A 16,743-nucleotide genomic window follows, 5' to 3' on the forward strand; every position below is an offset into this window, starting at 1 on the left:
CCATTTATCAATATATAATGTTTTCCTTTGTCTCTTATAACAGTTTTTTACTTAAACTCTATTTTGCATGATTTTAGTAGAGCTACTTTGGCTCTCTTGTCATTACTATTTGCTTGAAAATTTTCTTTTTCCATTCTTTCCCTTTCAACTTATTTTGTGTCTTTGGATCAAAAGTGATCTTTTGTAGCCAGTCTGTAGCTAGATCATGCTTTAAAAAAAAAAAAACAATTCTGGCAATCTCTGCCTTTTGATTGGAGAATTTAACCCATTTTGAATTGCTATCAACTTTAATTCTGTACAAAAATTAAGCTCCCACTTACATTATTGTCACAAATTATATTTTATACATTGTGTGCTTGATAACAAACTTATCATTTAAAAGTTCCATTTGTCTTTTAAGTCATATATAAAAAAAGGGGAAATACAAACTAAAAACACAATTATACTGGCTTTCACATTTTTCAGATATTTACTTTGCCAGAGATCTTCATATGGCTTTGAGTTACTATCTTGTGTCCTTTCATTTCAACCTGAAGTACTCACTTTAGCATTTCTTGTGAAGTAGTCAAATGGTAACAGACTTTCTGAGTTTTATACAGACCAGTTTTTTTTGCCCAACATATTATCTATTTTGTTGAATATTATATGTGCCCTTGCAAAGCATGTGTTTTCTGTCATATTAGGTCAAAGCAGTGGCAATGTCACTCAACTTTCTTAAATTCACAAATTCATTCATATATATACATATATATATACTTTTTAAAAAATTCTGGTAATTCTACTGACTACTGTGAGACAAATAAGATTATGTGTTTTCTGTTTTTTCCCTTACTTCTATCAGTTTTTAGTTCCTTTGTTTTAAGCTTTATTATTAAGTAAATATGTATTTATGTTCCTTACCTGTTTTTAAAGTAGTAATATTTTAATCCGATTAACTAAAAAAACTTGGTAATACTCCTTGTCTTTAAGTCTATTTTATATAATATTTAAATGATTATTTCAGCTTTTAAAGATTGGCTGGACACAATGGCTCACACCTGTAATCCCAGCACTTTGGGAGGCTGATTCAGGCAGATTACTTGAAGTCAGGGGTTTGAGACCAGACTGACCAACATGGTGAAACCCTGTCTCTACTGAAAGTACAAAAATTTAGCTGGGCATGGTGGTGTGCCTCTGTAATACCGGCTACTCAAGTGGCTGAGGTGGAAGAATCACTTGAACCTGAGAGGCAGAGGTTGCAGTAAGCCAAGATCATACCACTGCACTCTAGTGAGACCCATCTCAAAAACATAAAAAACAAAATAAAGAATGAAGATATATGAATGGAAAGTTGTTTGCCTTTTTAAAGGGAAGTATTTAAAGAAAATACTATAAAACTACTTGTGTCTTGTAGATATCATATAGCTAGGCTAGGATTTTTTCCATTCTGAAAATATCTGCCTAATAACCAAAATCTATATATATTTAACACAATTATTGATAAAGTTGTGCTTATGTGTGTCAGTTGCTAATTGGTTCTGTTTTTGGAGGGGTGGTAGACAGAGTGTTAGTCTTGTCACCCAGGCTGGAGTGCAATGGTGTGATCTTGGCTCACTGCAACCTCTGCCTCCTGGGTTTAATTGATTCTCCTCCCTCAGCCTCTTGAGTAGCTGGGATTACAAGTGCCCATTACCACATCCAGCTAGTTTTTTTCTTTCTTTTTTTTTTTTTAGTGGAGACGAGTTCCAGCCCTCCAGAGACGAGGTTTACCATGTGTTGGCCAGGATGGTCTTGAACTCCTGACCTCAGGTGATCCACCTCCTCAGCCTCCCAAAGTGCTGGGATTACAGACACAAGCCACCATGTCCGGCTGCTAATTGCTTTCTAATTGAATTTTTATTGAGGTAATGTAGATTCACCTGCAATTGTAGGACCATTAAGGGGTAAAAGTTTCAGTTACATAAGAAAAATAAGTTCTAGAGATCTACTATACAACATAGTCCCTATGGCTAACAGTACTTTATTGCATACTTAAAATTTCCTAAGAGCATATGTCTTATTTCAAGTGTCCTTTCCACCAATAATAAAACAGTATGTAAGATGAAACTTTGAGAGGTGATAGATACGTTTATGGCATTGATGGTTTTATGGGTGTATACTCATCCTCAAACCTATCAAGTTGTATACATTAAATATGTATAGTTTTTGATATATCAATCATACCTCAATAAAGCATGTTTTTTAAATGCTAAGAAAAATTCCTTGTACTTTTCCTCCAATTTTCCTCAGTGGTAACATTTTGCCAAAGTATAGTATAATATCAAAATTAGGATAGTGACATGGATACAATCCATCACTATTGATTAATATTGTGTACTTTCCCTACTTTATTCTTTGCCAAGATTATTTTAGCTATACTAGGGCCTGTGTTCTTCCAGTACATTTTATAGTAAGTCTGTATATGATTCCAAAAACTCTCTCAGAAAATTTTATAGGCATTCCACTAAACCTATAAATCAATTTGGGGATAATTAATGCATTGAATCTTTCAATCCATGAACATGGTTGGTCACTCCATTAATACTGGTTTTTTATTTTTTTGATCAGCATTTTATAATTTTCAACACACAGATTACATACATGTTTTATGAATTGTATACCTAAGTATTTTATTTGGAGTTACTATAAAAAGGAATTGTGTTTTTAGTTTGGGTTTCCACATATTCATAAATGAATATGTTAGTAATAAAATACAATTGCTCTTTGTACATTCATCTTATATCCTGGAATCTTGTTGAACTCACTAGTTAATTCTAGGAAGGGTTTTCTTTTGTAGTTTCTTTGTTTTTATTTTTCTACGTGTTTACTGCTGTCATCTGCAAATAGATTTGTTTTATTTACTTCTTTCCAATTTGTATGCCTGATATGCCTTTTTTTCTTGCCTTAATATAGTAGGTAGGAATTCCAGTTCTGTTCAGTAGGAGTGGTGAGTAGAAGAGCCAAGGTGGCTGGTTAGACACAGCCAGGAAAAGCTTCTCCCACTGAGAGACCAGACCACCAAGTAGACTAACACACTCTGAACAGATCTTCAGAGAGAAGGCATTGAGAATGGTTACAGAGAGGATGCAGACTCTAGGGTTAAAAGGAAGGAAGCTGGGAACCATACATGTGGTTGCCAAGCACCAGGACATATTCCTGACCCTGCGTGGCTCCTAGAGAAGCGATGAGTGCAATAAGTGTGGAGTGCCACACTCTAGTCACAGACCTCCAGGATATTATCTCTGGGAGACCCCATGACCCTCACAGGCATTTGAGTTGGCAAGGAAAATTCCTTTGAGATTTGGCAGAGACAGAACTCTAGTCTATGAGAAGCCCAGAGGATCTGGCGTGGGAATGGGTACACTGGAGCACAGCCATGGAAACCCATCCCCCAAGGCTTGCCATACTCCTCTAGGTGACTTTACCCTTTGTTATCTGCTGGACCTGGAAACAGCAGGACTGTCTTGTCCATGGGATGTGGTCAGTCTGATCGGAATGCCCCCTGTCTGCTAGCCTCTCCCAGGGTCCCTTTCTGGCTGCACCAACTTGCAGTGCAGCCTGAGCTGCCCCGCTAAAATGCTTCTCAGTGGCTACTGCCATAGTTCTTTTGCTAGCAGCCCCTTCCCTCCCATAGGAGGACTTTTGCAGGCAGACCCCCACTAGGATGTATCTGCCTGCAGCCTTTCTCAGCCAGTGTGCATTCACCCACAGCATCCCTTTGCCATTCTGCCAATGAACACACGTGGGGATCCACCACTACCCCACCAGCACCCATGCACCTGGGAACCAACTCCTCCCCTCCTGGCACACATGCACCCACAACCCCCTCACTACCCCATTGATGTGCACTCACCTGCAGTCCCCCCACCATAGTGCAGTCTCCTGCGGTACCCCCACCACTCCACTGTGCTTTTGCCAGCAGCCCCCATCAAAGTGTTGTTGACAGCAAACTAGGAACACCTCACCTCTCCAGTGCAGCAAGTGCTTGACCTTGAAGGGCCAGACAAAAAACCTGCAGGCCTAGTTCCAGCTCTCCAGAGTTAGAGCACACAGTCCAGGAGTGCTGAACTGAGCCTGGGCCCTCTGAAAGCATCCAGAAACAAAGCCAATAAACCAAACCCAACTTATACCACAATCAAAGACGAGAAAGACAAGAAGACTGACCCAAAGGACAGCAACTTCAAGGATTAAAGGATCAACCCACAGAGATGAGAAAAAGCTACTGCAAAAAATCTGGCAATTCTAAAAACCAGAGTATCTTCTCACCTCCAAATGACTGCACTAGCTTCCTGGCAATGGTTCTTAACCAGATTGAAATGACATAGAATTCAGAATGTGGATGGCAAACAAGCTCAACTTTCCCTGAGATACAGGAGAAGGTTAAAACCCCTTTCAGGAAAAGCAGTAAAATGATCTAAGAGTTGAAAGACAACATAACCATTTTAAGAAATAATCAAACTGAACTTCTGTAAAATACAAAATTCATGACAGAAATTTTATCGTGCAATTGGATGCATTAATAACAGGATAGACCAAGTTGAGGAAATAACCTCAGAGCTTGAAGATCATTCCTTCAAATCAATGCAGGCAGAGAAAAATAAAAAAATGAAAAAACCTCTGAGAAATATGGGATTATGTAAAGAGAACAAACTTATAACCCATTGGAATCTGTGAAAGGGAGGGTGAAAGAGCAAGAAACTCGGAAAACATATTTGAGAATATTGTCCAACTTCACTAGAGAGGTCAACATGCAAATCCAAGGTATACTATACAAGATGATTATCCCCAAGACATATAGTCATCAGACTCTCCAAGTTCATCATAAAAGAAAAATATCTTAAAGGCAGCTAGAAAGAAAGGGTGGGTCACAGACAAAGGGAGCCCCATCAAGCTAAAAGAGGATCTTGCGTCAGAAGCCTTAGGAGCCAGAAGATACTGGGGCCTATATAGAGCATCCTTAAAGAAAAGAAATTCCAATCAAGATTTTCATATCCAGCCAAACTAAGTTTCATAGGTGAAATAGAAATACAATCTTTTTTTAGACAAGTAAATGCTATGGGAATTCATTACCACTAGAACTGCGTTATGAGAAGTATTTAATAGAATGCTAAACATGGAAACAAAAGCTCAACACCTGCCACCACAAAAAGACAGTTAAGTAGTAGTTCATTAACACTATAAAGCAAATACACAATCAATATACATAACAACTGGCTAACAACATAATGACAAGATCAAATCCTCACATGTCAATATTGATCTTGAACACAGAGTGAGTTAACATCTCACTGAAAAGGCACAGTGTAGCAAGTTGGATAAAAAGCCAGACCCATCTCACATGCAATGTCACCCATAGGTTCAAAATAAAGGAATGGAGAAAAATCTATCAAGTAAAATGAAAGCAAAAAAGAGAAGAGTTGTTATTCTAATTTCAGACAAAACAAACTTTAAGCCCACAATGATCAAAAAGGGCAAGGAAGGGCATTATTACATAGAAATAAAGGGTTCAATCCAATAAGAAGACTTAACTGTCATAAATCTATATACACCCAGCACTGGGCCACTCAGATTCACAAATGAAGTTCTTACAGACCTACAAAGAGACGTAGATAGCCATACAATAATAGTAGGAGACTTCAACATCCCATTGACAGTGTGAGGCAGATCATTGAGTCAGCAGACTAACAAAGATATTCAGGACCTAAACTAGACCCTTAACCAAATGAACCTAGCAGACATATACAGAATACTTCACTCAACAACAGAGTATACGTTCTTCTAGTCTTCATATAGCACATGTGCAAAGATCGACCACATGCTAAAGCAACTCTCAACAAATTAAACAAAACTGAAATCATACCAACCACACTCTGAGCAAAGAGCACAATAAAAATAGAAATCAATACCAAGGAGATCTCTCAAAACCATACAATTACATGGAAATTAAACAACCTGCTCCTAAATGACTTTAGGGTAAGAATGAAATTAAGGCAGAAATCAACAAATTATTTGAAATTAACAAAGCAAAAATACAACATACCAGAATCTCTGGGGCACAGCTAAAACAATTTTAAGAGGAAAGTTTATTGCACTAAATGTCTACATCAAAATTTAGAAAGATCTCAAATTAACAACCTAACATACCTTGAGGAACAGAAAAACAAGACCAAACCATCCCAAAAGCTAGCAGAAAAAGATAAATAACAAAATTAGAGGTGAGCTGAATGAAATTGAGACTTGAAAATCCGTATGAAAGATCAATGAAATAAAAAGTTGGTTTTTTGAAAGAATAAACAAGATTGATAGACCATTAGCTATATTAATAAAGAAAAAAAGAGAGAAAATCCAAATAAACACAATCGAAATGACAAAGGTGACATTACCTCTGACTCCCACAGTAATACATAAAACCCTCAGAGACTGTTATGAACACCTCTATGCACATTAACTTGAAAACCTGGAAGAAATGGATAAATTCCTGGAAACACACAACTTCCCAAGATATAATCAGAAACGTGCACAGACCAATAATGAGTTGCAAAATTGAGTCAGTAATAAAAAGCCTATCTACCACAAAAAGCCCTGGATCAGATGGATTCACAGCCAAATTCTGCCAGACGTACAAAGAAGAGTTGGTACCAATGTTACGGAGATTATTCCAAAAAATGAGGAGGAGGGACTCTTCCCTAACTCATTATATGATGCCAGCATTATTCCAATACCAAAACCTGGCAGAGACACAATGAAAAAGGAAAACTTCAGGCCAATATCCCTGATGAACATAGATGCGAAAATCCTCAACACAATACTAGCAAACCAAATCTGGCAGAACATCAAAATCTAATCCACCATGATCAAGTAGGCTTTATTCCTGAGATGCAAACATATGTTGGTTTGACATATGCAAATCAATAAGTGTAATTCTCCCATAAACAGAACTAAAAACAAAAATTACATGACCATCTCAATAGATACAACAAAGTAGGTGTTGAAGGAACATACCTCAAAATAATAAGAGCCATCTTTGACAAAGCCACAGCCAACATTCATAATGAACAGGCAAAAGCTGGAAGCAATCCCCTTGAGAATTGGAACAAGACAAGAATACCCACTCTCCCTGTTCCTCTTCAACATAGTACTGGACATCCTATCCACAGCAATCAGGGAAGAGAAAGAAATAGAAGTCATCCAAATAGGAAGACAAGAAATCAAACTGTCTCTCTTCACATATGATATGATTCCATACCTAGAAAACCCCATAGTCTCTGCCCAAGGCTCCCAGAGCTGATAAACAAGTTCAGTAAATTTCAGGATATAAAATCAATGTACAAAAATCAGTAGCATTTCTATACACCAATAATGCCCAAGCTGACAACCAAATCAACTGACTCAACAGAAAACCAAACACTGCATGTTCTAACTCATAAGTGGGTGTTGAACAGTGAGAACACATGGACACAGGGTGGGGAACATCACACACCATGGCCTGTCGAGGGATGGGGGGTTAAGGGAGGTATAGCAGGGGGTGGGGGATTGGGGAGGGTTAGCATTAGGAGAAATACCTAATGTAGATAACAGGGTGATGGATGCAGCAAACCACCATGGCACGTGTATACCTATGTAACAAACCTGCATGTTCTGCACATGTACCCCAGAACTTAAAGTATAATTAAAAAGAAAAGATAATTTAAAAAAGAAACAATCACATTCACAATAGCCGCACACACACACACAGAAAATAAAATACCTGGGGATACAGCTAACCAGGAGGTGAAAGATCACTGACAGAAATTATAAAATATTGCTCAAAGAAATCAGAGACAACATAAACAAATGGAAAAACAGTCCATGCTCATGCACAGGAGAATCAATATTGTTAAAATAGCCATAGAACCCCAAACAACTTACAGATTCAGTGATATTTCTATCAAGCTACCAATGTCATTTTTCATAGAACTAGAAAAAACTTCTAATATTCATATGGGACCAGGTGCTGTGGCTCATGCCTGTAATCCCAGCATTTTGGGAGGTTGAGGTGGGCAGATCACCTGAGGTGGGTGGATCACCTGAGGTCAGGAGTTCAACCGACCAGCTTGACCAACATGGAGAAAACCCGTCTCTACTAAAAATACAAAACTTAGCTGGGTGTGGTGGCACATGCCTGTAATCCCAGCTACTCAGGAGGCTGAGGCAGGAGAATCGTTTGAACCTGGGAGGTGGAGGTTGCAGTGAGCCGAGATCACACCATTGCACTCCAACCTGGGCAACAAGAGTGAAACTCTGTCTCAAAAAAAAAAAAAAAATCGTATGGCCCCAAAAAAGAGCCCAAATAGCCAAAGCAATTTTAAGCACAAAGAACAAAGCTGGGGGTATCACATTACCCAACTTCAATCTGTACTACAAGGCTACAGTAACCAAAACAGAATGCTACTGGTACAAAAGAAGACCGTTTTGCCAATGGAACAGTTTAAAGAACACTTAACAGTTATATGATCTTTGACCAAGTCAACAATAACAAGCAATAAGGAATGGAGTCCCAATTTATTAAATAGTGTTGGGATAACTGGCTAGTCACATGCAGGAGATTGAAACTGGACCCCTTCCTTTCGTCATATACAATAATCAACTCAAAATAGATTGAAGACTTAAATATGAGTTCTAAAATAAATTTTTTAATCCTAGATGAAAGCCTAAGAAACACCATTCTGGACACGGCCTTTGGCAAAGATTTCATGATGAAGTCTCTAAAAGCGATTACAACAAAAACAAAAATAGCCAAGTGAGACCTAATTAAACTAAAAAGCTCTGCACAGCAAATGCCACTATCAATAGGGTGAACATGCAACCTACAGGATGGGAGAACATATTAACAAACTATATATCCAACAAAAGTTCTAATATCCAGAATCTATAAGGAATTTAAATCATAAGCAAAAAATAACTCCACTAAAAAATGTGAAAAGGACAAGACCAGACACTTCTCCAAAAGAAGATATGCATGTGGCCAACAAGCATATGAAAAAATGCTCTATATCACTAATTGTTAGAGAAATGCAAATCAACATTTCCACCAATCACAAGAAGACACCATTTCATACCAGTCAGAATGGCTGTTATTAAAAAGTCAAAAAATAATACATGTTGGTGAGGCTGCAGACAAAAGGGAATGCTCGTACACTGCTGATGGGAATGTAAATTAGTTCAGCCACTGTGGAAAGCAGTTTGGCTATTTCTCAAAGAATTTAAGACAGAATTACCTTTTGACCCAGTAATCCCATTACTGGGCCCAAAGGAATAGAAATCATTCTATCAAAAGGACACTTGCTTTTGTATGTTCATAACAGCCCTATTCATAATAGCAAAGACATAAAATCAACTTACATTCCTGTCTTTGGCCATACCACCTGAATGTGCCCGATCTCGTCTGATGTTGGAAGCTAAGCAAGGTCGGGCCTGGTTAGTACTTGGATGGGAGACCACCGGGAATACCGGGTGCTGCAGGCTTTTAAAAAAAGACTTAAATGCCCATCAGTGGTGGACTGGATAAAGAATATGTGGTACATATACATCATAGAATTCTACACAACCATAAGAAAGAATGAGATCATGTCCTTTGCAGCAACATAGATGCAGCTGGCGGTCATTATTCTAACCATATTAACATAGGAACAAAAAACCAAATGCAATATATTCTCATCTATAAGTGGGAGCTAAACATTAAGTACACATGGTCATAAAGATAGAAACAGTAGACACTGGGGAATACTGGTGGGTGGAGTAAGGAGGATGGGAGGGTCATAAAACTACTTATCAGGTACCATGCTTACTACTTGGGTGATGAAATCATTTGCACACGAAACCCCAGCAACATGCAATTTACCCACGTAACAAACCTGCACATGTACCCGCTGAACCTAAAAGTTGGGAAAAGAAAAAAAAAGAGTAATGAGGTATTCATCTACATGTTGTTCCTGGTCTTAGTCTTTTACCATTAGATGTGATGTCAACTGTTGTTTTTTTGAAGATGCTTTTTTATCAAGTTGAGGTAATTTTCATCTATTTCTATTTTTCTGAAAGTTTTTGTGATGAATAGGTATTGAATTTTGTCAAATAAATTAATAAGATCATATGATTTCTCATTTTTAGCTTGTATGATGGATTACATTGATTGAGTTTTGCATATTGAAAATATTCAGCTTGGTATACCCAAAATGTCTCATTTGGTCATGGTACAATTGGTAATATAATCGGCATATAATTACTTTCATACATTGTGAGATTCAGCTTGCTAATATCTTTTGATGATTTTGTGTTAAAATTAATGAGAGATATTGATCTGTTGCTTTCTTTATTTTTGCTGTTCTTGTCTGGTTGTGATATTAGAGTAATATTGACCTCATAAAATGAAGTGGGCAGTGTTCCCTTCTTATATTCGTCTCCTATTTCTATTAGTTTCCTATTGCTTTGGTAACACATGACATCAAAGTTAGTGGCTTAAAACAACACAACACAAATTTGTTACCTTACAGTTCTGGAGTTGGTTTATTTGGTGCCATTGAGACTCTCACTGCTCTCAGCTGTTGCTGCTTGAGGAGGAAAAAGGGATTTTCCCTGGGTAACATGGCTGGCTGTTATGGTAAGACCCGTCCTACAATTGTGCTCCTGGTACTTGGTTTCTCTGAGAAGATGAAGAGAGTTTTAGGCCTGTGAGGATAATGAGACTTCCTGGACCATGTCACCTGCCATGACCGGGCCTCTTTCTCTAGTGCCACCTAAACACCTACAGGAGTCTCCAACCCATGGGTACAGACAGGGTTGCACCCTGTATTTGAATAGGTTGTATTTTGGTCTGTACCCACTGGCCGTATAATTTCAGTGGAAAGTGAGAGGCTCAGGCTCAGTAGGGAAGGAGAGTACCTTCCCTAGCCAATCTATCTTCCTTGTAGATGCTGGGCTCACTTGATCTTATTAGAGAGACTTCAATGAAACCCATGGAGGAATGAGCATACTTAGAGTTCCTTCTGTTCTTAGATTGAGGGTCAGAAAATGCCTGACTGAGTGAGCTTTCTCTGTTGGGTGGGAAGACACAAGACACTGTGCTATTCCTCCAGTCACAGGTTGGGATACAAGTTCACCTTCTTCTTACTACCTTACTATATTCTTAGTGTAGTTCTCCTTTGGTCATCTCTTGTACTATTTTCAGGGTTTAGAATTCTAATTACCAGGTAGAAGCAGGGAAAAATGGGTCTAAATCATCTTGTGTGGACTAAAAGTCCTGATGTTTTTTCTTATTTTTCTTATCTGTTTTTATTTTTATTTTTTGTGACTTTATCTTTTTTCTTCATTTGGGTTAGTTGAATAACCTTAGTATTCCATTTTGATTACTCTCTTGGTTTTTTTAATCTAAGTCTCTTTGCAGTATTTTTTATTTGTCGCCCTGGAGATTACAACACACATTTTTTATTTGTCTCAATCTTCTATGTTATCTTCTAGGAGATTTACAGTTTTAAATTTTACATTTATATCTGTGATCCATTTTGCATCTTTTTGTGAAAGCTTCAAGGTCTATGTCTAGATTTATTTTTTTGCATGTGGATGTTCAGTTGTTCCAGCACTATTTGTTGAAAACACTGTCTTTTTCCTATTGCACTCCCTTTGTTCCTTTATTAAAAATCAGTTGACTCTATTTGTGTCAGCCATATCTAAACTCTCTATTCTGTTCCATTGATATGTTCATCTCTTCCTTCATCACTGCCATGCTCTCCTGACTTTTTTAGATTTAAAGTAAATCTTGAAGTTGGGTAGTGTCAGTACTCCAACTTTGTTCTTCTCCCTCAATATTGTGTTGGCTATTCTGGGTATTTTGCATTTACATGTAAACTTTAAAAATCACTTTGTCAATATACACAAGATATCTTGCTGAGATTTTGATTGGGATTGTGTTGCATCTATAGATCAACCTGGGAAAAACAGACACCTTCACAATATCGAGTCTTCCTGCCCATGTACATGGAATACATTTCCATTTAGTTAGATCTTTCATGGCATTTCTTTTCTTCTCCAGAGTTTTGTAGTTTTCTTCACATAGATTTTATAACATTTTGTAACATTTACAGCTAAGTATTTCATTTTTTGCTGCTAATGTAAATGGAATTATGTTTTAATTTCAAATTTCAATTGTCCATTACTAGTATATAAGAAATCAATCAAATTTTATATATGAACCTTGTACCCTGCAACCTTGCTATTAGTTATTACATATTAGGTTATGGGAGGTTTTTGTTGTTGTTTCTTTGAAATTTTTTACATAGACAATCATGTCATCTGCAAACATCTTTTTAAACAAATCTGTACATATTTTTTTCCTTCTTTTGTTTCAATGGCCCAAATGTGTTCCCTCCAAAATTAATGCGTTGAAACTTAATAGACAATGTGTTAGTATTAAAAGACTGAGCCTTTAGGAGATGTTTAAGTCATGAGGGCTATGCCCTCATGAATGGATTAGTGTCCCTACAGAAAAGAATTCAGAGAGAGAGACCTCATCTCTTTGTGCCCTTTTCATCCTTTTCATTATGTGAGGACACAGCAGCATTCCTCCCCTCAAAAAGGTGCAGTCCCCTCAAAAGGGTACAGCAACTGAGACAAAGCTAGTCCCTTCCACCTATGAGGCTGTAAAATCAAAAACAAGTTAGTTACTTTCAAGATACAATGGGAATATAGGCATTGGGTAAATACTCTCTTTTCAAAAGGGAGTAGAGAAGGGCTCTCCCCAGACACTAAACCTGCTGATGCCTTGATCTTGGATTCTCAGCTTCAAGAACTGTGGTAACTAAGTATATGCTCTTGATAAATTACCTATTATCAAGTATTTTGTTATAGCAGCACAGAGTAACACATTTATCTTATTGCATTAGATAGGACTTCCAATACTATGTTAAATAGAAGTAGTAAGAGGTACATCTTTGCCTTGTTCCTATTACCGGAAAAGTATCTAGTTTCTAAGCATTAAATATAATGTTAGTTGTAAGATTTTTTATAGATATTCCGCCAATTAGGGTACTTCACTTCTATTCATAGTTTGCTGGAGATTTTTATTACAAATGGGTGTTGGACTTTGTCAAATGCTTTTTTTGCATCTATTGATATGATAATATGATTTCTCTTTTTTAATCTGCTGGTGTGATGAATTATATTAATTGATTTTCATCTGTCTAGTTTTTTTTTTTTTTTTTTTTTTGAGACAGAGTTTCGCTCTTGTTACCCAGGCTGGAGTGCAATGATGTGATCTCGGCTCACCGCAACCTCCGCCTCCTGGGCTCAGGCAATTCTCCTGCCTCAGCCTCCTGAGTAGCTGGGATTACAGGCACGTGCCACCATGCCCAGCTAATTTTTTGTATTTTTAGTAGAGACGGGGTTTCACCAGGATGGTCTCGATCCCTTGACCTCGTGATCCACCCGCCTCAGCCTCCCAAAGTGCTGTCTAGTTTTTAATAGCATTTATCACTGTTGTGCATACACACACACATACTTCTGTTTACTTTTTTCATTCTCTATCATCTCCACTAGACTGTAAACTCAAGGACCCAGTATATATTTACTCATAAATATTTGTCAAATGAATGAACTATCCACCATGATATGGTCTGGATTTGAGTCCCCACATAAATGCAAAATTGGTACTGGGAAGTGTGACATTGTTATAAAGATACCTGAAAATGTGAAAGCAGCTTTGGAACTGGGTAGTGGGCAGAGGGTGTAAGAGTTTCGAATGCTCAGAAGAAGACAGGAAGATGAGGGAAAATTTGGAACTTTCTAGAGACTTTTTAAATTATTGTGACCAAAGTGCTGATAGTGATACGGACAATGAGGTGATCTCAGGTGGAGATGAGGAACTTATTGAAAACTGGAGCAAAAGTCACTTTTGCTATGTGTTAGCAAAGTGGTTGGAGACACTGTGCCCCTGCCCTAGGGATCTGTGGATGACTGAATTTGAGAGTGATGATTTAGGGTATCTGATGGAAGAAATTTTTTCTTTGATTTCTTTTTCTCTCTTTTCTTTTCTTTCTTTCTTTCTTTCTTTCTCTCTCTCTCTTTCTTTCTCTCTCTTTCATTCTCTCTCTCTTTCTTCTTTCTCTTTTTTTAGACAGAGTCTTGCTCTGTCACCCAAGCTGGAGTGCATAGAGTGCAGTGGCATGATCTTGGCTCACTGCATTCTTTGCCTCCTGGGTTCAAGCAATTCTTCTGCCTCAGCCTCCCAAGTAGCTTGGACTACAAGCACACACCACCACACCTGGCTACTTTTTGTAATTCTAGTAGAGACAGGGTTTTACCATATTGGGCAGGCTGGTCTTGAGCTCCTGACCTTATGATCTGCCCGCTTCAGCCTCCCAAAGTGCTGGGATTACAGGCATGAGCCACCACACTTGGCCAATGGAAGAAATGTCTAAGTAGCAAAGCATTAAAGATGTGGCCTGTTTGCTTCTAGCAGCCTATTCTCATGTTCATGAGCAAAAAATTATATAAAGCTAGAATTTATATTCTGAAGGGAAATAGAGTTTAAAAGTTTGAAAAATTTGCAGCATGGCCATGTAGTATAAAAGAAAAACCCGTTTTCAGGGGAGGAATTCAAGCTGACTGCAGAAATTTGCATAAAAAAGGAAGGCAAGTACTAATGTCAAAGACAATGAGAAAAAAGTATTTCAGAGAACTTTGAGGCAGCTCCTCCTATTACAGGCCTGGAGGTCTAGGAGGGAAGAATGGTATTGTGGAATAATCTCAAGACCCCACTACCCTGTTCAGCTTTGGAACACTGCTTCTTTCATCCTGGCTGCTGCAGCTCTTGTAGGAGCCCAGTTACTCAGACTGCTACTTCAGAGGGTGCAAACCATAAGCGTTGGAAGCGTCCACATGCTGTGGAAGCCTGTGGGCTCACAGAATGCAAGAGTTGAGGCTTGGGAGCTTCTGCCTAGATTTCAAAAGATGTGTATTAAAGCTTGGATATCCAGGCAAAAGTCTGCTGCAGAGCCAGAGCCCTCATGGAGGACCTCTACTAGGGCAGTGCAGAGGGGAAATGAGGGGTTGGAGCTCCCAAAAAGAGTGCCCCCTGGGGCACTGCCTAGTGGAGCTGCAAGAAGAAGGCCACTGTTCTTTAGATCCTAGAATGGTAAATACACCAACAGTTTGCAACACATGACTGGAAAAGCCATAGGCACTCAATGCTAGCCCTTGAGAGCAGCCATGGGGGCTGAGCCCTGTAAAGCCACAGGGATGGAGCTGCTCAAATCTTGGGACTCCATTCCTTCCATCAGTGTGCCTTGGATGTAAGACATGGAGTCAAAGGAGATTATTTTGGAACTTTAAAAGTTAATGCCTACCTTGCTGAGTTTTGGACTTGTACAGGGCCTGTGGCCCCTTTCTGTTGCCTAATTTCTTCCTTTTGGAAAGAAAATATTTACCCAATGTCTATATCCCAATTGTATCTTGCAAGTAACTAACTTGTTTTTCATTTTACAGGCTCATAGGTGGAAGGGACTGGCCTTGTCTCAGATGAGACTTTGGACTTTTGTGTTAATGCTAGAATGAGTTAAGACTTTGAGATTCTCTTGTGAAGGGCATGATTGTATTTTGAAATGTGAGAACATGAGATTTGAGAGGATTCAGGAATAGAATGATATGGTTTGACTCTGTGTCACCACCTAAATCTCATGTCAAATTGTAACCCCCAGTGCTGGAGGTGGGGCCTGGTGGAAGGTGATTGGATCATGGGGGACAGATTTTCCCCTTTGTGCTGCTCTCATGATAGTGAGTTGTTTTAAACAATCCAAGATTTGGTTGTTTAAAAATGTGTGACACCTCTTCCCCCTTCTGCCTGCTGTGGCCATGTAAGACATGCCTGCATCCCCTTTGCCATCTGCTATGACTGTAAGTTTCCTGAGGCTTCCCAAGTCATGCTTCCTGTACAGCTTGCAGAATTGTGGGCCAATTAATCCTCTTTTCTCCACAAATTACCAAGTCTCAGGTATTTCTTTATAGGAGTGTTAATAGGGAACAATGTTCCCCACTTATATTTACTTTTATCTACTGAGAAGCTATGAAAGAAGGATGGCAGTTTATTGGATAATAAACTACAGGACAGAGATGGAAGAGACTTGGAAGAGGGATGGCATGATATCTGTTCCTCTTTGGTTACAGACAGCAGGTTTAAACGTCACTGGTGAGAGGGCTAATGCAAGTGAATGATTGAATTGTTTTGCTGTGAGACATCACGGACTTGAGGAAGAAGCAAAATTGCTTTGGGCCTAGGTGACAGAGTATGACAGAGTTGTAGAGAAGACTGTGATCCTATTTTAGAAATGTTATAATCCAGCAGGTGGGAGTTCAGAGCTATGGTAATTGGAGCATTAAATGTGATCTCCTTTGCATCTGCAGTCTGCATTTGAGGTATATACAAAATACAAATGAAACAGAGCCTTGTTTGATATGTCTTAAAATGTCTAGATTTTTAAAAAAATTTTAATTTTTTTCTTTCAGGGCAGCTTATCTTTACCCTGAGTCCTAGTCTTTAGAAATATCAATTCCATTTGATTAGTTCCATAGTTTCTGATGTATTCCCTAATGGTACCCACAACTGGGCTGGCAAATTCTTCTGGATCCTATATCCAGAAGATCCGAAATGCTGTAATGCCAGAGTCTTCCAGTCCAGAAGGAGCTCTCCAAGAAGCTTGT

At 38.5% G+C, this 16,743-nt stretch overlaps 1 pseudogene; it reads left to right on the forward strand.

Moving 5' to 3' along the window:
- The first annotated feature begins 9,405 nt into the window (after nucleotides 1–9,405).
- LOC118143302 (5S ribosomal RNA) lies at nucleotides 9,406–9,522 on the forward strand (annotated as a pseudogene).
- Nucleotides 9,523–16,743: the final 7,221 nt, after the last annotated feature.

The sequence above is a fragment of the Callithrix jacchus genome, chromosome 7 (genome assembly GCF_049354715.1).
Source record: "Callithrix jacchus isolate 240 chromosome 7, calJac240_pri, whole genome shotgun sequence".
Lineage (NCBI taxonomy): Eukaryota > Metazoa > Chordata > Mammalia > Primates > Cebidae > Callithrix > Callithrix jacchus.